Source organism: Alligator mississippiensis, chromosome 1, assembly GCF_030867095.1.
Source record: "Alligator mississippiensis isolate rAllMis1 chromosome 1, rAllMis1, whole genome shotgun sequence".
Classification (NCBI taxonomy): Eukaryota; Metazoa; Chordata; order Crocodylia; family Alligatoridae; genus Alligator; species Alligator mississippiensis.
Window position 1 is genome coordinate 213,183,418 of NC_081824.1, and position 21,823 is coordinate 213,205,240.

The following is a 21,823-nucleotide window of genomic DNA, read 5'->3' on the forward strand; positions in this document are numbered from 1 at the left end:
TGGCAGTCAAGCTCATGCAGCAGGATCGGGGCACACGTCAGATGGCCTACCGTCTGGACAAGCTTGCCCAGAGGGTGAGAGTGGAGTGGGGCCTGGGCGGGTCCCTCGACTAGAGTAGGGCACGGTAGGCCTTCCCTGACCTGTCTGTATTGCCTTGCTCTGCTCTTGGGTGCTTGCTCTTCCACCCGCACTCTGCTTTGCTTCTCCTCTCCCACACCCACACCCATGGCAGCCACAACCATTGGCACCTTCAACGTCAACGGCTGTCGAGACGCGGTGAAGCGCGAGGCCGTCCTGGAGTTCCTGCGACAGAAGAGGCTGGCCGTCGCCTTCCTACAAGAGACCCACTCTGACAGGTTCAACCAGGCGGCCTGGCTGGCTGCCTGGCGAGGACAGGTGTTCCTGAACCACGGCACCAACCTCCGCATGGGGGTCGCGACACTCTTATCGCCGCAGCTGCAGCTTGATGCGGCGGTGCCGTGGGAGGTCATCCCCGGCCGCCTGCTGACTGTCCGCGTCACCCTCGCACAACACCGTCTGCTGCTCATCAACATCTACGCGCCCTCCGATGGCCAGGAGAGGGTCGCTTTCTTTGAGACCTTGGCTGCCCTCCTGCGCGATGCTAGCGAGGATGATGACCTGCTCCTCCTCGGGGGCAATTTCAATTGCACCACTGCCCCGTGCCTCGACCGCACAGGGCCTGAGCCCCACCTGCCCTCCGCTCGCAAGCTGCAAGCTGCCCTGGAGGGGGCAGACCTCGTGGACGTCTGGCGAGCCCTGCATCCCGATGTGCGCCAGTACCCCTGGGCCAAGATGAGTGCCGGCGGTCTCACCATGGCTCGCCTTGACCGCCTTTATATCACCAGGCACCACCTGCCACTCCTGTGCAGCAGCCGCATCGCTCCCTCGGGTCTATCAGATCATGGCCTGGCCTTCAGCGAATTGAGCCTGCCGGGGAGAGCCTGTGCACAGGCACCGTATTGGTGTTTGAACGTTAGTCTGCTTCAGGACTCTTATTTCCGGGACTGCTTTGCCCACTTTTGGCGGAGGTGGGAGGCTGCGAGACCAAGCCACTCCTCCTGGAAGCTGTGGTGGGACGTGGGCAAGGTCCAGACCCGAGCCTTCTGCCAGCAATACACCCAGCTGGCCGCAAACGAGACGCGCCGCCGTATCCGGGAGTTGGAGGAGGACGTGGCGGAGCTCGAGGCTGCTCTTCTGGCCGCTGGCAGTGACGCAGCACTGAGCGAGAGCCTCCGGCTCCGCAGGAAATGCCTGCGCGACTTGGCGGAGAGCGCGGCCCGCGGCGCGAGGATCCGCGCCCGCTGCCAGGAGCTGGTGGAAACCGACGCCCCGACCTGCTTCTTTTTCGACCTGGAGCAGCGGAGGGCAGCGAGCAAAGTCTTGGACCATCTCAAGACTCCTGAGGGCCGGGTCATTACAGAGCCGGGCGAAGTCCGCGAATGTGCCGTCGCCTTCTATCGCGACCTGTTTGCGGCCGAGCCGTCGTGCCCCGAGGCCACGCGGGAACTCCACGAGGGCCTACCGCGTCTCGATGCCCTGGAGGCCGGCGAGCTGGAGCGGGACTTGTCCCTGGAAGAGCTGGCGGCCGCCACGGCCGGCCTCGCCTCCGGCAAAGCCCCGGGCCTCGACGGGCTGCCTGCCGAGTTCTACAAGACCTTCTGGCCTCTCCTCGGCCCCAGCCTCCTGCGCGTTTTCCAGGAGAGCCTCGCCGACAAGGTCTTGCCGATCAGCTGCCGCCGAGCGGTGCTGACCCTGCTGCCCAAGAAGGGAGACCTGGGCTACATGAAGAACTGGTGGCCGGTCTCCCTGCTGTGCGCGGACTATAAGATTCTGGCCAAAGCGCTGGCCACCCGCCTCCGCGCGGTCATGGCCTCTCTCACCGGGCCCGAGCAGAGCTACTGCGTGCTGGGCAGGACCATACAAGACAACCTGTTCCTGCTGCGGGACCTGCTCATGGCTAGCGAGCTCTTTGGCCTCGACATCAGCCTCCTCTCTCTCGACCAGGAGAAGGCCTTTGACCGCGTGGGCCACGCTTACCTCTTCCGCACGCTGGAGGCCTTTGGCTTTGGGCCCCTCCTCACCGGGGCCCTCCGGGTCTTGTACCGAGACATTTCCAGCCTGCTCAAGTGAACGGGGTGCTTTGCGCTCCGTTCCCCGTGCGCAGGGGCATTTGCCAGGGCTGTCCGCTGTCGGGCATGCTCTACGCCCTGGCCATCGAGCCGCTGTTACACGTGCTGCGCCGCCGCCTGAGTGGGGTGGCCCTGCCATCGGCCACAGGCCCGTCCGCTGGCCCTCGTCTCCGGCTGGCAGCCTATGTGGACGACGTCACCGTCTTCCTCGCCACCCAGGAAGACATGCGGGCTCTGGCAGATTGCCAGCGGGCCTACGAGCGCACCTCCTCCGCCCGCATCAACTGGGGCAAGAGTGACACTCTGCTGCTTGGCGCATGGACTGGCAGGCCTCCGCCGGACTTGCCGGGGGGACTCGCCTGGCGCCGCGAGGGCCTCAAGGTCTTGGGCGTGTTCCTGGGGCCGACAACCTTCATGGCGCGCAACTGGGACGGCCTCGAGGAGGGAGTGGAGGCCCGCCTACAGCGGTGGCGCTGGCGCCTGCCCAGCCTTTCCTACCGGGAGCGCGTCCTCGTCATCAATAACCTGGCGGCAGCGACCCTGTGGCACCGCTGCGCGGTGCTGGACCCTCCGCCGGAGCTACTGGAGCGACTGCAGCGGCTCCTGGTCGATTTCCTGTGGGACGGACGCCACTGGCTCCCACGAGCTGCCCTCTACCTGCCCACCGGCGAGGGGGGCCAGGGCCTGATCGATCTGGCCAGCAGGGTGGCCACCTATCGGCTGCAGGCCCTCCAGCGGCTCCTGTACACCGAAGGCCACCTCCCGTGGCGACAGCTGGCGTGCCGATTCCTGTGGCGAGTGGGGGGCCTCAGCTTTGACCGGGAGCTGTTTCAACTGGACCTCACCTTCCTGAACGGGGCGGTCCTTCCCCCGTTCTACCGCAGCATGGTGCGGGCCTGCCGGGCGGCCTTCCGTCTCTGTCCCCAGGCGAGGCACCTGCGGTTCCCGCAACTCCTTCGAGAGCCCCTGGTCCACAACCCGGCTCTGCACCGGGTCTTGCCGAGCCTGGCCTCCGCCAGCCTCACGGCAGCTCTCGTCGAGGCGCGCTCCACCCGCCTGGAGCACCTCCTGGACCCCGCTCGGTCGGACTGGCTGTCATCCAAGGCCCTGGCTGCCCAGCTGGCGATGCGCTCCGTCCGCACCGTGGGGCGGCTTCTGCGGGCCGTTAGGGCCGCCCTCCCGACGGAGGCAGTGACCGCCCTGGAAGCCCATCTCCAGACTCGCCGGCCCCTCCCCGCCGCGGACGCCGCAGAAGACGCCTTCCCACCGCTACCTGTCATCCCAGAGGTACCTGGCGAGCTGGCCGAGCGGCCCAACACGCTGCTCAGGCTCCCGGTGCCCCCCAGCAGCAATACGGGCTGCCCTTTTGGCACCCTGCCCCGCAAGGGCCTCTACATGTGGGTGGTGCGCACCCGGCACGCCCAGGTGCTGGCCGGCCGCCCTGACACCGCGTGGCGGCGGCGCCTGGCGCAGCCCGGGACCCCGGCGTGGCGCACGCTGTATAAGGTGCCCATCGCCAAGAAGACCGGCGACCTGCAGTGGCGGCTCGTGCACGGCATCCTGGCCACCGGCACCTTTGTGTGTCACCTGGACCCAGCGGCCTCGGCGGCCTGCCCCTTCTGCCCGGGGGTGCTGGACGAGGACATTTTCCACGCGTTCCTCGACTGCCCCCGGCTGCAGCCTCTCTTTGCCGCCCTGGGCGCACTGCTTTGGGTGCTGGGCCAGGACTTCTCCGAAGACGCCTACGTCCACTCCTTTCCGTACCGGGCGGCCGAGCGGGCCACGGTCAGCCTGGCCAACTTCCTGCTGGGCCAGGCCAAGATGGCCACCCTGAAGAGCCGGCGAAACCAGCTCACCGGCACCGGGATGGTCGACGCCCTGCAGCTCTTCCGCCTGCTGGTGCGGGACTGCCTCTCGCTCGAGTTTGAGCACGCTGTCCTCAGGCGGACAGTGCCCGCCTTTGAGGAGCGCTGGGCCCTCGAGGGGGCGCTGTGCCGGGTTGAGGCGGGACGCCTGATCCTCGTACTGTGATGCCACCGGCTGCTCAAGCCGCAGAGACGCGTCAAGCGGGCCGAGGCCCTGGACTGTTGCTCGTGCGGGTCGACCCCGGAGGCCTCCATGGGTGTCCCTGCTGGCAAAACTGTAAATACTGTAAATAGTCCTAATGTTCGTTGTTTTTTTTTTTTTCTCTAGAGTGTACGGGCAGGCCTTGCAGGCCATGAGCCCAGGCCTTGTCCATGTGGCCCAGAGCTTCGGGCGTCCTTGTACATGGTCTTTACTGGATCCGAGTTATCACCCTCCCGGGAATAAAGGTCTCTTAAAAGTCAAAAAGTCTTTCTTTCTTTCTTTCTTTCTTTTGACTTCTAAGAAACTTTTATTCCGGGGAGGGTGACAAATGGGGAGCAGTAAAGACCCAACAGATTGTCCCAAAGATCTGGGCCTCAAGGACAAGGCCTGGGCTCATGGCCTCCAAGACCTGCCTGTACACTCTAGACAAAAAAACCAAAACAAAACTAAACACAAGGGACAAAAGAAGTATATACATATATAGAGTTCTACAGTGGGGATGCCCAAGGGGGGCCTCAGTACATCAAGGGTCAGCCTGCACGGACAAAGCCCAAGGTCTTGGCTTGCTGGACCCGCCCCCTGAGCAGGTGGTGGCATCACAGTGCAAGGAGCAGGCATCTCCCCTCGACTTGGCACAGCACCCCCTCGATGACCCAACGTTCTTCAAAGGTGGGCACCGTCTGCTGGACGACCACATGATCAAACTCAAGTGAGAGGCGGGCCCGCACCAGCAGGCAGAAGAGCTGCAGGGCGTCATAGATTCATAGATTCATAGATGCTAGGGTCGGAAGGGACCTCAATAGATCGAGTCCGACCCCCTGCATAGGCAGGAAAGAGTGCTGGGTTCAAATGACCCCAGCTAGATGCTTATCTAACCTCCTCTTGAAGACCCCCAGGGTAGGGGAGAGCACCACCTCCCTTGGGAGCCTGTTCCAGACCTTGGCCACTCTAACTGTGAAGAAGTTCTTCCTAATGTCTAGTCTAAATCTGCTCTCTGCTAGCTTGTGGCCATTATTTCTTGTAACCCCCAGGGGCGCCTTAGCGAATAAAACCTCATCAATTCCCTTCTGTGCCCCCGTGATGAACTTATAGGCAGCCACAAGGTCACCTCTCAACCTTCTCTTGCGGAGGCTGAAGAGGTCCAGGTGCCCCAGTCTCTCCTCATAGGGCTTGGCCTGCAAGCCCTTGACCATACGAGTGGCCCTTCTCTGGACCCTCTCCAGGTTATCCGCATCCCTCTTGAGGTGTGGCGCCCAAAACTGCACACAGTATTCCAACTGCGGTCTGACCAGTGTCTGATAGAGGGGAAGTATCACCTCCTTGGATCTGTTCGTCATGCATCTGCTGATGCATGATAAAGTGCCATTAGCTTTTCTGATGGCTTCGTCACACTGCTGACTCATGTTCATCTTGGAGTCCACTAGGACTCCAAGATCCCTTTCAGCTTCTGTGCCACCAAGCAGGTCATTCCCTAGGCAGTAGGTATGCTGGACATTTTTCCTCCCTAGGTGCAGCACTTTGCATTTCTCCTTGTTGAACTGCATTCTGTTGTTTTTTGCCCATATGTCCAACCTGTCCAGGTCTGCTTGTAGTTGTTCCCTGCCCTCCGGCGTGTCCACTTCTCCCCATAGCTTTGTGTCATCTGCAAACTTGGACAGAGTACACTTGACTCCCTCGTCCAAGTCACTGCTGAAGATATTGAAGAGTATCGGTCCAAGGACCGAGCCCTGCGGGACCCCACTGCCCACACCCTTCCAGGTCGATACTGACCCATCCACTACGACTCTCTGGGTGCGACCCTCTAGCCAATTCGCCACCCACCGGACCGTGTAGTCATCCAAGTCACAGCCCCTTAACTTGTTCACCAGTATGGGGTGGGATACCGTATCGAAGGCCTTCCTGAAGTCTAAGTATACGACATCAACCCCTACTCCTGGTCATAAAAAGAGACTAGATTAGTCGGGCATGATCTACCTGCTACGAACCCGTGCTGGTTCCCCCTCAGCATAATTTGTTCTGCCGGGCTCTCACAAATGTGAGTCTTGATAATTTTTTCGAAGACTTTGCCTAGGATGGAGGTGAGACTGACTGGCCTATAGTTGCCTGGGTCCTCCTTCCTCCCCTTCTTGAAAATGAGGACCACATTGGCCCTTTTCCAGTCCTCTTGGATGTGGCCCGTGTGCCACGAGTATTCAAATATTACCGCCAGTGGCTGTGCAATGACGTCCGCCAGTAGCTGTGCAATGACGTCATCCAGTGCCTTCAGTACCCTCGGATGGAGCTCATCCGGGCCTGCCGACTTAAAGGCATCCAGTTCCTCCAAATGACTCTGCACCATCTCAGGGTCTACGCATGGCAGCCTGGTGCCTTGCTGCTGCCTCTCTACAACCCCAGTGAGAGCCTTGTCCTGCCCCTCACTTAGGAACACTGAGGCAAAGAACTCGTTGAGGATTTCAGCCTTGTCCCCCCTGTCTGTGAGCAATTGCTTCTGCCCATTTAGTAGGGGTCCTATTCCTCCCTGGGCCTTCCTTTTACTCCCTATATATCTAAAAAACAATTTTTTGTTATCCTTTACTTGGGATGCCATCCTCAGCTCCATGCTGAGGATGGTCGTCCATCGTGGTTCTGGCAAGCCAGTTTCAGCTGCTCTTCAGGGTGGCCATCTTGGCCTGGCCCACCTGGAAGTTGGCCAGGTTGACTGTGCCCTGCTCAGCCACCCGGTACGGGAAAGAGCAAATGTATATGTCCTCTGAAAAGTCCCAGCCCAGTGCCTAAAGCAGCACCCCGAGGGTGGCAAAGAGCGGCCGCAGCCGGGAGCAGTCTGGGAAGGCATGAAAAACGTTCTCTTCCATTGCCCCCGGGCAGAAGGGGCAGGCCACCAAACTCTGTCTTTCTTTCTTTCTGTCCTTGGACTTTGTTTCACGCGGGTCGACCCCTGAGGCCCCTATGGGTGTCCCCGCTGGCAGAACTGTAAATATGTAAATAGTCCTTTTGTTGGCTGTGTTTTTTTTAGTCTAGAGTGTACAGGCAGGCCTTGCAGGCCATGAGCCCAGGCCTTGTCCATGAGGCCCAGATCTTCGGGCCAACCTGTACATGCTCTCTACTGGCCCCGATTTGTCACCCTCCCTGGAATAAATGCCTCTTAAAAGTCAAAAGTCAAAGTCTTTCTTTCTTTCTTGTCATACCAAAGCTGGTGGTAATGAAATGTCTGATAGAGAATCCCTTCATTTAAGCAAACATGGCATGAACATCAGTAGCATGGCTTCCACAATGCTGTTCTTCAATTCTATCCTGATCTCCAGGAAATACTTCTGGATTGGGGGAATAATTTAGTTTCTGTGCCACTAAAACCTTTGTCCTCCATTAAAACTTCTTTACTTAGCATCAGTCCTGCATATTTTTCCTTATATGCTAACTTGTCCCTTACTGCTAGTCTGACTTGTGTTCATTTCACACAAGTTGTTACATAGTCATCAGCTTAATAATGTTAAGCCTTTCCAGAATCATACTGGATTTTAGCTCTAGAAATTAAAATAAGGCTTTTAGCAATCTCTTGGATGATTTGGTTTTCCTGTCTGTATTATTAATGGGTTTTCTGTAAACAACACAAAACAAAAAAACAAAGCAAACAAAAAACAAAACAAAACCCCAAGCTGATTGCAAGATGCAAAGTAACTCTAAATCTAAGGGGCAGTTTTTAGATGAAGTCACTGTTCAAAGTTATGGGTAATGCCAGAAAACTGATCTGTCAGTATGTTAGAGAAGTTTGACAAATCCTTTTTCCAGAGTAATAGCACCACACAGTGGTGAACAAAGAAATGTACATTTGGTTGGGGTTTTTTTTAGGAAATGTACGGTTCTGTTGCTGTGGACACAGGCTTACTTACACTTTGGAATAATCTATTATGCAAAACACCCAATTGTTGGATTTTCCTTTTTAATTTCTGAGTTCCCCGAAAGGAAGAATTTGTTTCCTTCAGCCTTTGCAGTATAACCAATGGAAATAGTTATAGCTTTACAATTAGTTTTAAAGGAAAATCATTCTCAATTGAATCCAGGAAAAAGGTCATATATGTGATAATACTGGAACATCTGGTAGCCTTTGAAAGTCTAGCCTTTTTGTAGAAGTTGCTTATTTAAACTCAGATTTTTCAGGGCCCTCCTTTCTTGATAACAACAGTATGAAAGAATGACTACACAGCTCAAAATGTTTTGGAGTTGCAGAGTTGATTTCATTACCTACATCCTAGGGGTCTCGAGCTCTAATTCTTGGGCCAGAATGTTATTCAAGCCTGGTGAAGTACAGTATCAAAGAAGAATTTCTGTAGCACCTCAATATGGCAGATCAAGGGTCTGCTACTACAGTTTCTCTATGCTTAATATGTTATATCTAGGGACCTACTTAAATTGCAGTGAGACAGAGGGTTTTTCATGGCCTGCTCACAGCACACAGCCAATTTGTGAGCATTTCATGGCAGCCCCGCCCCTCAGCACTGATTGGAGGAGAGGCCCTGCCCCTTGGCCCTGATTAGAGGAGAAGCCTTTCGGGGGTGGACACACGAGGAGGTGGCTGCCATCTTGATTCTTGGCTGCCCTTTGTGCCACCCCACTCCTTGGTGCTGATTGGTGGAGAGGCCCCACTGGGGGGAGAAGGGATGAGGGGGCAGCTGCCATCCTGTCTGCTGACCTTTGTGCTGCCCTGCCAGCCAGTGCTTTTCCCTTCCTGCAACAAGGACCAAGGGCTGCCACTGTGGAGCCAGCATTTTAAAAAAATGTTTGTTGTTGTTGATTTCACAAAATAATTAGGTTTTTAGTTATATCTCACATACCTGGCTTACATTTGTAGCATCTCTTCTTGGTTGATCATAACCAAACTCAAAACGGTATGATTCTTGATTCACAGTAAGTTGTAGCTAGCATTGAGGCAAGGGAAGTGGATATATGTAAGATTCTAACGATTCAATTGTAAATAAATACATTGTAAGCTTTTTAAAAAATCACATGCTTACAGATATTATTAACTTACCTAGTCCATCTGCCTGATCAATGTAGAATTTTCCGAACTATACATTTTAATGCCTTGTTCAGTCTAGTCTTAAAATATTCCAATAAAGGGGAGTTTTTCCATTTCTCATCAGTAACCCTTTCACAGACTAATCTGTAGCAGCCAGGTTGCTAAAAGTTCAAGTTGTATGTTCATTTTCCAATTCTCTTATCACTTCTTTCTCTCCTTCACATGTTTCTGTTGTCCCTAATTCCACTTTGTTTTAGCTGAACTATGCGTATCTAGCTATCTAATTTTTCCCCAATTTGGTAACCTATTCAGCTTCTTCATTTTGTTGCTTTTCCCCAGTAGCCACATTGGAAAATCTTTAATTGTGCTGCTTCAGGTTGGAGAGCAAGAATTCCATGGCCACATAGTGCACTGTTGTCTTAACTTTTTTGGAAGATAATGGATTATCAGGCCATTAAATCAGTGCATCACATCTACTCAGTTTGGAGAGGAATAGCTGGACAGTTTTCATTTCCACACTAAAATAGGATATATTTTCTCCAGCATGATCACATCCTTCTCTTCTCTATTTTTTTGTAGTGAGTTTGAACAAATGCTGTCTTTCACTTTGTTGATCCCCTTCCATTTTGTGGGTTCCAGTGGGAAGCCTCCCTGAGGCAGTTTAGCTTACCTAAGATAGAGCATCTCGCAAATCACTGTCTCAGGTGAGGATCATCAAGGGAATTTCCAGTTTACAGTAAACCATATAAGCAAGATAGAACTCCTCCCAAAACATAAATAATATCTCTGGGTTTAACTCGTATGCAGGATTTCAGTGGTCCTCTCCATATGAGATCACTGTGCATAATGTTCCCAGAGTGTTTTGATCTAAAGGGAACTTCCAGCATTTAAACAATTGAAATAATGTTCTAGCCATTGCTTATGCACAATTGAGCTTCTCTATATTGGCCTTTGTTTAAAGCTCCCTAGGAGAGTACAGTTGTTGAACTTTGGTCAAAGACAGGCCAGTTAAATAGGAAAAGTAGAAAAGGTTTTTAAGCACAGGATCCATGGCTTGCTATCTAAATTTTCTGGTTCATAGAGAGGGAAAAGTGGGGAGGCAGCCATGCATTTGGTAAAAGAAACCCCTAAAGACAGATTAGTCCTAATATTTTGAAACTTATCACTGGCTCCTGCAAGTAAAGAGGTGGAGAGCCACCTACCTGAAACAAATATAATCAGGCCATGTAAAAGCTAATTTTGTCTTCTGTGATGCTGAAAGGATTTCTCATCATGTAAACATGAGGAAGGCAGGCAGAACCTCTTAAGAAGGGAGATCTTTGCACAAGTCCTGTGGCAGTTTTGTGACATAGATATACGTTTACTAGGATCTCTGGTGAAACTGTCAAGCTCATTTTGCTTCTGACAGAACATCTCCAAAAGTGACAGGCCTTGTGTATGAAAACTCCACATCCTTCTGGTGGTTCCAGATCTTAATGGAGCTTTGCCAGCAGGTAAATATTTAATCCCAAATCCACACCTCATGGATGTTTTCCAAAGTTAACGTAAGACTCTTTTATTTCTCCTTCATTTAACTGTTCATTTCCAGCTAAGTTCTTATGCTGTGCCTAGCACCATAGTATCTGAGCACCTTCCAGCAGTACACTAGTTAGAGCCACGGGAGCCTGAATCAAGATAGTTGTGACTATACTGTGTCCCCAGTCCTAACCTTTTTCCTTCTGTAGCTGCCTTACTAAAGCATCATCGCTGCTATATGCAGGCAGAACTGTATCTCAGGGTTCTTACTGTACCTTTGTTTCTTTCTTCATGAGTTTTTGTTTGGAGGGGGGTTGTTTTTTAATGCAGGGTTGATTCTAGAGAGGATGTAAAAATTATCATTAGCATGTAGCTAAAATCTTCAGCTCCTCATCAAGGACCTGTTTTTGGAAGTCTCTCTTTATGGCTGTGCCCACACAGAATTCCTCTGACTTTAGCAGGGTGCTACCAGAGCACAGCACAGTACCTACAAACAGTCTGTTTGCCTTTAATTCTTAGGCTGGTCTAATAGTAAGTTATCATTCCCTATCTGATTTGCATCTATAATTTCTGATCTGTGTTTAATGTCTCTTTAGAAGACCTGGGCTTGCTGTGTTAGGGCATTGGGTTCTACTAATGTCTCTGTTGAATGCTAGGATACAACCTCACCATGAAGAAAATACTTCTTGAAAATTTAATCAAAAATGTCGGAGATGCCCAACTTTCAATAAGAAAGTGGTTTAGAAGAGGACTGTAGAAATACACTTTGAGATACAGGCAGTCCTTGACTTACAGCGTTTCACACTTACAACGTTTATAAATTGACACCCTGTTTCAACTTTATGACGTCAGTTTTGACTTTACAACGTTTGATCTGATGCAACACCACGCCAGCGAACAAGTTTGCTGCGTCGCTCATCTCCCTGGAGAATATCTGTCCAAACTTCCTTGGACACTTTCTTTAAGAAAGCAGACATGACTCCAGAAGAACCTGCAGCCAAGACTCCTGAGAAGACTTCAGCCAAGAACCCTTCAAAAAGTCCAACCAAAAGCCTTTCAAAAAGTCCAGCAAAATCAGTCCTTCCAAATCAATATGATTGCTATTTGCAATATAAATATATTAATGTAGCTATATTATTCATCTATAATTGATTGAGTACAAAATTCTGGGGTATTTTTGGTGAAAATAGGGTTCGGGCCTTGGTTCAGGAACCAATCCCCCGTTTATAACATTTTTTTAATGAGAAAATTGGTTCCGAGTTACAATATTTCGACTTAAGACGCGGTTTTCAGGAACCAATTGTGTCATAAATCCGAGGACTGCCTGTATAATCATGTTGCTGCTGCATGTGTTCCTGTACCTGAAAAACAAAGTTATTTTCAAAGATTTCTCCAGAACTCTGTTCTGCTTATTTGCTCTACTGAAGAAGATTTCTTTCTCTAAAAGCTTGCCCTATCCCATGGCATGTAAATATAAAGGTTGACTAGTTTAAAGCTGAAAAGTAAGGTAACACTCTCTTCCTGTGTTGTCTGTTGCTCTTGTGTAAATTCTGTGAACCCTAACAAGAGTTACTGGTTCATTCCAAGAGAGACTTACACCCTTTCAGATATTGTTCCAGAGCACGGCTATTGAATTTTGGCAAGCCATATGCTGTTGGGTTGCCCCCCTCAGGATCTGTCTTTGCTGTGCAAGCAGCACTAGCAGCTTGCAGCCTCTCCCCACTACCATGGACAGGGCCAGCAGCATGCAGCTCCTCCACCCCCCATCCCCAAAGCCAGGCTGGTGGCATACAGTGCCCTGCCACTGGGCAGCACCAGTGGTGAACCCCCCATCAGGCTATTCCCCACTGTGGGGCAGTGGGAAAGGTGGTTGCAGGGGCCTATGAGCCGCATACAGCCAGCCTGCAGGCCACCTGTAAGGCCGCTGGTTGGACAGCCGTGTCCTAGAGAAACTTCTTATAGAGAGCAGATTGGTAGTATCTTTTCATAGTGTATTTAGTGACATTTTTAATATTGTCAGAAAAATGTGCTCTTATTACAGCAGAATGTGAAATATACAGTAGTTCTGAACTAGTTAAGGAGGGACCAACCTTGTGAAAGGAACATTAATACTATTGAAGGAGGTTTCAAGTGTTAGGGTTAAATTTTGCTGGCATGAAGAACATGTCATATAACTTCAGTTTGAAATTTAAAAACTGCATTTTTATGATTACTTGTTTTTGAATGTCTTAGTGTGCTTACGGTATTGACAAGAGTATAAAGAGCCTGTATTCCTGTTGTCCGTCCATGTGTCGTCCCTCCTCCCTCTCCCCCCCCCCCCCCAAAAAAAAAGGAAAAAAAAAGAAGAAAGATTATGTGTTACTGTTAGTCATGGTAAAATGTAAAGATAATTAACGTAGAAGGAAAAGGCAGGGTGAATGGGGCGTGGAAGTAAATTTGATTCTGCTTTAAGAGGTAGTTGCAGAGGAGCCCATAGCAACAATACATGGTCTCTCTCTCTATGCAGGGTGTTTTCAAAGTAAGATCTAGTGTGAAATACTGGCTTTTCTGAAGTCAATACGTGTTTAGTCAGTTATTTCACAAGAGTCAGAATTTTGCTTTGGTGCATAATATCTTTCTGATACCTTGCTGTCACTAAGTTGGCTTCACAGGACTGGAGTTATTACTCATGATTTACATCAAAATAAAACCTGGGGCTGCATATCGTCTGATTGCCTGACTACCTCTGGTAATAGGTGTTTTGAGACAAATGCCAATATACCACAATAACTTGCAACTCGTAGCACTTGTCAGCTTGGCTTGAAGAAGCTGGGAAAAAAGAATGGCATATCACATAAGGTGATCGCCTACTCACCAATCCGTTACTATCCTAGTGCTTACTATGGAATCTTGACTATCTTTCCTGTGAATCTTTGTAGCATGTGAAAGCTTAAGTTTAAATTGGCTATTTAATTTTAAAAAAATATATCTAGAAGCGGTTATCATTCATTTTGTATTTTCTGCATGAAATATTTTTTGGCTTAAAATAAGAAACAACCAAGTTAGCCTTTTTCAGAATTAAATGTCTGCATTTAATACATTTAGAATAGGAAGCTCATAGTTCAGACATGCTTTCCTGGTCCTTTAATTCCCCTGTCATATTTTGCTGTATGTGATTATTTGAACTGTGACTGGCTGTCTGTGTAAATTAGGCTGGGTATTCTGGTCTAGATATAGCTAGGAATTAAATGCTGCTTTGTCAGCCATCTCACTCTTGTTCTGCTTTAAATTTAATAGAAAATCAGAAAAGTTGTTTTTCTTTTAGTTTTTGCTTACATTAAATATTTAACACTTTGTTCTAATTCAGAAATCTTTGAGATTGGGTTTCTGGAGCAAAAATTGTAGCAATCCTTGGCATGATGGGCTGGTTTGTTTATGTAGGAAACCTTCCTCTGAGTTTTGCTGCTGTTTGGCCTGATCCAGTTTCTTACATAATCTTTCAACATTTCTTTTACACGCTGGGGTGACATTGTAGCTCTAATGGAATAAGTGGCAAAATTGCTGTTGACTTCAGCATGACTAGAATTTCAGCCAGTATGTTCAGTGGGAATGCTACCTGAGCAAGGAATGCAGGAAAGGGTACAATATTAATGAAGGTTTTTCCTTCTCAATCTTAGAACACATGGAAGTGAGAGAGTTTTGCCCACACTATGGCTAGCTCAGGTCAATGCTGTGTAAGCTTTTCTAGACATTCAGGCAGTTCATTTAAATTCTGACCTGCAGCAACCCTTATATTCCTGAGCAAAGCTTGCCAGTCGTGACAAATTGCACTAAATTATGCAGTACTGTAATTTAATCTGCAGTGGACATTTCAATTGTGACCAAAACAAAAAAATGCATCCCAGTCTCCTGATATATACATTTTTCTCAGCCCTTTTAAAATACCTATATTATTGTTTGCCAAACGTAAAAAAAAATTGTATTATCCAAATAAAAATATTAGTAATTAAACCAGAAATAACTTTTTAGAATCTATTTTACTTTTTACCATTTAGGTTGCTAACATTTTATACTTTATCAATCCTGTACAATTAAAGTACATTCATTGGGTAAAATTTAATTTCAACCCATCTTTTTTCTATTGCACTTTTCTAAAATATCGATAATTTTTTTTCTATTAATGTGAGTCTTGTTACAGTATATGAAACATTCGGTCTTAACCTATCCTTTGAATGGCATTTTTTTCTGATACAATATTAATGATTTGGTCCAATAACATTTACGTTTATGATCATCTCCTAAAGTGTATTGAATATTTGATTCAGGCAGGAGCGATGCATTGTTGTATAAAAATGGCAAATAGGGGTTCTCTGTTAACATGAAGAAAGTAAGTGAAAGCATCTTATTTTGTGATATATGCTACAGTTACACTAAAGAATCTCAGATGAAAGATGGAGAAGGGAGAATGCTGGGAGTTGAATAGAATAGCCTAGTTATTACACTCTTGTTTTTATAAGCTCAATAAATTCTGTACACCATAATATTTACAATGGAATGAGTTTGATGACATATAATTTATATGGATATTATTGATTCACAGTAGTAAAGTGTAGTCTGTTTTCTAAATTGCCAGAACCATTTTGTTTGGATTTTTTTGTCTTACTTCCTGCTAGTTACCTTCCAACATCTTTCCCATAGATGAGTGTGCTGTGCGAGACAGCTGATCAGAGTTGATATCAGTGGTATTCTTTGCCAGCTGGAGGGAGGTAGCTAATAAACAAGGCAGTTCGCTCTGGAAACAAACCTCTAATACGACATTAGGTATGTTTAAAACCAGCAGAGTGTTTCAGCAGTTCTTAGCATATGTTTATTCAGAGAAAATCAGCAGTAAAATATACTCACCAGTGCACACAAGAGACCGAGTCTGCATGAGGTCTTTTCCTTTTCAGACATCAAATATCAGAACAGAGTCTTGGTAATTGTTTTACAGTGGGGTTCTAATCACACTCCAGATAGAAGCTGAGCTGACCAACTTGTCTTTTAATAGAAAAGTGTTTGTTTTAAGATTGTTCGACTTGCTACCCCTTTCTCTTTTTAGATGTACATACTTGCTCTTAATACTGTTCAAAATGTGTTTACTTAAAATGATGCTCACTGGGATAGCATTGTGATGTACAAATCTCATTTTTGACCAGAGGTAGCGGTGGCCATACAGTTTGATAACACCATACAACTTTATAATGAAAAAGGTGTCATGCAAGATACTCAGTGTGAAGGGGGGATGAAGGGACTGCCAGAAACATTTAGTGAAAAAGATTTTTTGACACAAGTTGCCTCCTAAGGTATGGAATTTGGGAGTCCAGTTAATATGCTGGTAGATCTGAGATAATACTTTGCAATTGTATCTGCTCAGAGTGCAGCAATATATATCTAAGAAGAAACTCAGAATATTAATTATTGTGTAAATTGTAGTTCTGCATTAAGTAATTGGATGTGGGTGTATTTTTTGGCAATCAGAGCTTCATGCAGTGTGTATTATTCAAAAATCAGATGACCACCAGTAGAGTTCTTGGCCAGTCTGCTGAATGAATGGAGTTTACCCATGCTTTTAAAAGTATCATGTGGTAAGGCAGCAGAGCTGAATATTGTTTTCAACCTCTTAGATTGGTTGCTAGCTGTCTCAACAATGTAAAAGTTGCATCAATTGTGAAGGAATTGAAGCAGTAGGTCTCCGTAAGATATTTAGTACCATTAATTTTGGCTCCACTCTATTTAGTTTTGTATTTTTTTCCAAGCATATCCTACATCCTAAAGGAACTTTGCTCTGCTCAGTGATTTTTCATAATATGTAGCTTCCCATTTTTATTGTTTCTTATTTATGGGTTTGTACATATTTTTCTCCCCAAACTGAGTTTGTTTCTCCTGTTTTGACTGGTGGGAAAATACATAAAGGTTTTCAAATTCAGCTGTTGGGGGAAGAAAGAAATGGGTAGGGCTTTTTGGAACTTGGAAGAAAGAATTGGATAAATACAAAGGGAATTAAGTTTGTTACTTGTGTTATATCTTAAATACTGCATTTATAATCTTCAATAACAGAGTGGGACACTGAGAATTCATATACCTGTCTACAATATTGTAAGCACGGCTGGAGGTTAAAACAATGGGCAGTGCTGAGCACCATTGGTGACCTGTGTTTTCAGATTTTTTAAAAGCAGTATGTAATGAAACATAGAGCATGATTAACTCAAAGCCCAATGATGACAGTATTACCTCTTCTCTTGTGCCAACAGGTATTAAAATGTGTATGTCAAGTCTTATTTTCAGTACGATAGAAGGTAGAACAAATGTTTGTTCTTCTGAGTAACAGAAGGTTGACAAAATATTAATTATTTATTCAGTCTGTCAAGTACTTCAGGCCCCATGCTTCTTTAAATTAATTAGTAACAGGTTTTATAAAGTCCAATGGTACCTGTGCTAAAAGCAAAAGAAATGCAGGTTCTCATCTCTTCATCTCTCCTGAAGGTCAACTCTCTTCAGGAGTTGGTCCAATATCAATAGAAATGTTTCTCTAATTTTGGAGAAATTCACTTTAAGAGTCTTGTGGAGCCAGATCCTTATCTGATATGAATGGAAACAGTGGAATTGTTCTGATTTCTGCTTGCATAGTATATTGTATAAGACATAAAATAAAGGTATATGGTGTAGAGCTTGATCTTGGCTAAAATTAAACAAATCTGCAAATTCACCACCCAGACTAGGTAACGTATAAAAATGAAACAGGGGGAAAAAGAATTTTAATAACTCTGAAGCTATGTGAGCAATATACATAAGAAAGTCTCAATTTATTTGAGGGAAAATAAAGAAGAAACAGTTTTAAAACTGAAAGATTAATTGGACTAAAGGAATGTTCATCATTTTTCTACACAAGAGATTATATGACTTCAGAAAAGATGTGTAAAAAGAATACAAGAAGCTAACTGTTATCAAAGTCTGTTTCTGCTGAAGTTTATATTTCCTATGAGTTTAAGTCCTTTTTTTAGCCTTATTCCTTTTGTGCGCTAGAGAACACAGAGATCCTCTTTTTTGCAAGATGCAGAAGAGTGATCAGTGCTGTTTCATGAAGGTGTAGTAAAAATAAGATGTGTAAGGCTAGGAGAGAGAGATAAAATGAGAATATATGGTCAGTTAGATTTTCAGGGAACAGGAAAAGGTAATAGAGAGTGAGCTTATGCTAGACAAAGTAGAATGGAAGCGACAGAAATATTTAGGAGAAAGCAGTTCCATTAATAAGTGTAATAGACCAAATTAATGATATAGCTTTTATTAGAAATGAGCGGAGATTTGAGTAATCAGGGCCAGAGTAACCCTTTAGTGGGCCCTAGGCAAACAAACTCATGTGCCCTGGGCTAGTCAAGACCCCCCTCCCCATCCCAGCGCTGCCATCCATGGGGAGCAGGGCTTGGAGCAGTGTTACCAAGTCTTGTGAGGAAAAAAAGCAGCACTGCCTTTAAAAACAAGCCCAACACATTTCAAAGAGAGGGGAGTGGGGGTGGGAGGTGTGTGTGGAGGGGGGTTGTGAGAGGGTGTGGCTGTCTGTGGTGGGGGCAGTAGGGTATTTTGGGGTGTATATATGGGAGTGGGGTTGTGGGGCAGGGTGTGGGTGTGTGGGATGTGAGGAAGAGTGGGGGGGTGTGCAGACCCCTCCACTCCCCTCATGGTGCACAGACCTTGCCGCCAGCAGCAGCTGCCCTTGGGGCCTGCATAGGCACCAGCGTCCCACAATGCGCGGCTGCGGTCACTGCTGCACAGCAGTGGTGAAGAGCACAGCCCTGCCAGCCGCTTCTAGCATCAGGCTCCATGCAGCCCACATGCAGCTCCGTGCTACTTGGGGGAAGCAGTGTGGTCTGGAGCTGGCTGCCTTTCCTGCCCCCTGCTTCCCACAACCTTCACAGCACGGAGCGGGGAAGGCAGCCAGCTCTGGGCTTTCCCCAGTAGTGCGGAGCTGCATGTGTGCTGTGCGAAGCCTGGCATGAGAGGTGGCCAGTAGGGCTGTGCGCCTCATTCCTACCGTGCAGCGCTGGCTGGAGCCCCACAGAACTGGGCCTGCATGGGCGACAAGTGCGTTGAGGGCTGCTGCTGCTGGCGGCAAGTGCTGTCTGCCATGCGGGGCAGGGGGAGTGTGTAGGGCTCTCCCCTACCCACCCTGTCTCACACACACACCCTGCCCACCTCTGTGCTCACAAACCTCTGTGCTCACACACATACCTCTGTGCTCCTGCCACCCCCCTGGGCACAGGCTCTGTGCTCCCACCCAGCTACCAGCCCCTCCCCTCCGCCTGCACCCACCCTCTCCCTGCCTGGTGCCTGGAGCAAGCCAGAGGCTGGGGAAGGCACGCAGGTCCTTGGGGCAGCAGCAGCCCCACCTGGAAGGGAAGGGAGGCAGATGGGACCATTTGCGCTGCTGCTGGAGAGGGAAGGACTGGGCCCCCCCACAGCTCAGGGCCCTAGGCTTGTGCCTAGTTTGCCTATTCATTAATCTGGCCCTGATGAAGATGTTGTCTGTATATCTGTCGGTGGAAGGAACAGCAAAGGAATCTTTGGAAAATAAGCTTTAAAACCTGTCACCAGAGAGATTACTATGAAATTTGTGTGCTTGTTCCCTAAATCATCTGTTTCATCCCTGGCCCCATAGTTAGTTATCTTTTATGCTATGGTATTTTATTATATGTAATGTGTAATGAGAGGAATTTGATTTATGGGAAGAGTTTCAACAAACTAAATGACTAGCGAATGGTTAAATGGCTAGTCTAGATACTACAGGATTTTTTGCCAACATATAGTTTGCAAGTGTTGCTCATAGCCACAGGGAATTTTACTTTCCACAAATACACATTTTTTGCTCTGACAGAGTAAAGCAATCAGGCATTTTCCTACAGAAGGAAACTTGCTTGCTGCTGTTACAAAGGACCACTGCAGTACAGGAAAGGTGACTAGATATTCCAGAAATAGAAGACAGTTTTAGTATCCTGGCTGGTTTTACTGAATCTGTCCTGATTTAATACAGTCCCCCTTTGGTAAGAGATGTAAGCTCTTCCATCCTGCTCTGCCATCTCCCCTTTCATTTCAGCTGATCTCTTCTGTTTACACAACTTTGCTTTTAGTTTCCTCCATTTCCATACCTTTCTTCCTGACCACTCAGTGAATTTGGGGAAATAGCCCAGCTGTTTCAAAGGTAATCCCTGGTACTATGTCAGATGCTCATGTTGTTTCATCTTCCTAGTTCAATTGTACACTTACTACTACAAGACATTATCTGTATTGGTGATGAGGTCTCTGTGATGTGGAATGATCTAGAATACATTGTAATAGTAGGTATAATATTCAGTTAAGAAGACAGTTGTCAAGTGAAACGAGTTAGGGGAAATGCCAGAGGTCTGAGGTTTGGGTACGAGGGAAAAAGGGACAAAGAAGAGGGGAAGCACACCTCTTCACGGCAGCGTCTAGCTACCAGGCAGAGCTGCTGCCCAAGACTGGATTAAGAGGTTATAAAGTTCCTATGCGTATGTACACAGTGGTTGCCTACTTCCTTGGGTATGCAGTGGCAGAGGCCCCATCCGAAAAACTGGCATTGGCTATGAATTTGCCCAGCACCCACAGTTCTCTTTGCTGTTAGTTGTCGGACAGATTGGTGTCAGTCCCAGAAGAACTCAGCCTATACCTTCTTCTCTGACTATAGAGAGAGAGCACTTCTGACCCCACCATGGCAGACAAGAGTGGTGGCAGGAAGAGTGCAGCCAATTTAAAAAATAAAAAACAATAAGAAGTAGTCTGTTGGGTGGGGTATTGTTTGCAGGGCCACTCAGAACACTGAACTTCAGAGTTTACATCCAATCGATATTAGAGGGGCAGGTCCAACCTACATTGGTAATACACATGTTAAGTTATTTTGGCTACCATAGGCAAGAAGAAATTATTTTCAGTGAAAGCCAAGATTCTGAAGTCCTCATGGGACTCCAGGATCTGATGTATGTAGGGTATATGACTGCAAGACCCCATCTGCCAAAGCCTTTCTCTACCACTTAGCACAAGTGTCTTCAGTACCAAAGTCTCCTATGACAGTTGAGGATACCACCGTATTTTAATTTGAAAAATCTGTTCTGTCTGTCTGCCCGTCTATCTCTCTCATACTCCATACATTCACATGCATGTATTTTAAGGATTTTTACACCGAGGAAGCAGAGTAATGTGCTGTGGTTCCAATAGGGTATTTTAACATGAGGAACAGGGGAAAATGGCTAATTGTGAGATTGCGTAGGCTGTGGAATATTCCTACTTGGGAAGCCCCATTACTTGTGTCATTTAAAACTAAATGAAAAAAGGACTGACGAATACACTATATGGAACAATCCAGTACTTGCAGAGGCTCTGTGACCTAATAGGTCTTCTTCATCTGCAGTTGCTATGTTGATGCTGAAGACCTTTTCCATTTTAGTGGAAAGTCTTGAAAAAGTCATAAAGTACAGTACACGTCTAGATTAGGAGATAATTGTCAGTTTAAGAGAATGAGTTGAAATAATTAGTATGTTGAAACCACACACATTTCTTTTGCCCTGTCCAGAGTGGAGTACCGCAAGCCCCACGCTAACAGTATTCTGCCTGTTTGAGAACTAGTTGAAGCGGCTCTTCAGGGCTCATTAAAGCTGCTCTTCAGTTGTCTGCTGGTGCTCAGTGATGAGTTACATTTAGGACCAGTGAATGAGCACACAGCCCTCATAACATTCTTAAAATCTGCTGACCCCTACAGCAAGAAACCAAGAGGTGCCTTACCTGGCAGTCACAACTGAGGGCTGAGCCTTGAGAATTTGAAAGGGAGTCAATTAAAGTTTGTGGGACCATTAGGCTTTTGGCATCTGAATTTGGCATCTGAATTTTGGCATCTGAATTTTTTTGCAAGCCTTAAAGTATGGCACAATTTGGTCCACCCAGCTCAGAGTGTCCTGATGAACCCCCTTCCAGAACACTGACTTTGCATAAAGCTGTTAGTGTACTACAGCCACTTGATGGCACCCTTTGATTTGATACATACCTCATTAGTGAT

At 47.4% G+C, this 21,823-nt stretch overlaps 1 protein-coding gene across 15 annotated transcripts in view; it reads left to right on the plus strand.

Moving 5' to 3' along the window:
* The window catches only part of EHBP1 (EH domain binding protein 1), a 364,380-nt gene that overhangs the window by 107,750 nt on the left and 234,807 nt on the right, over positions 1–21,823 (plus strand). The gene's annotated exons all lie outside the window — the stretch shown is intronic.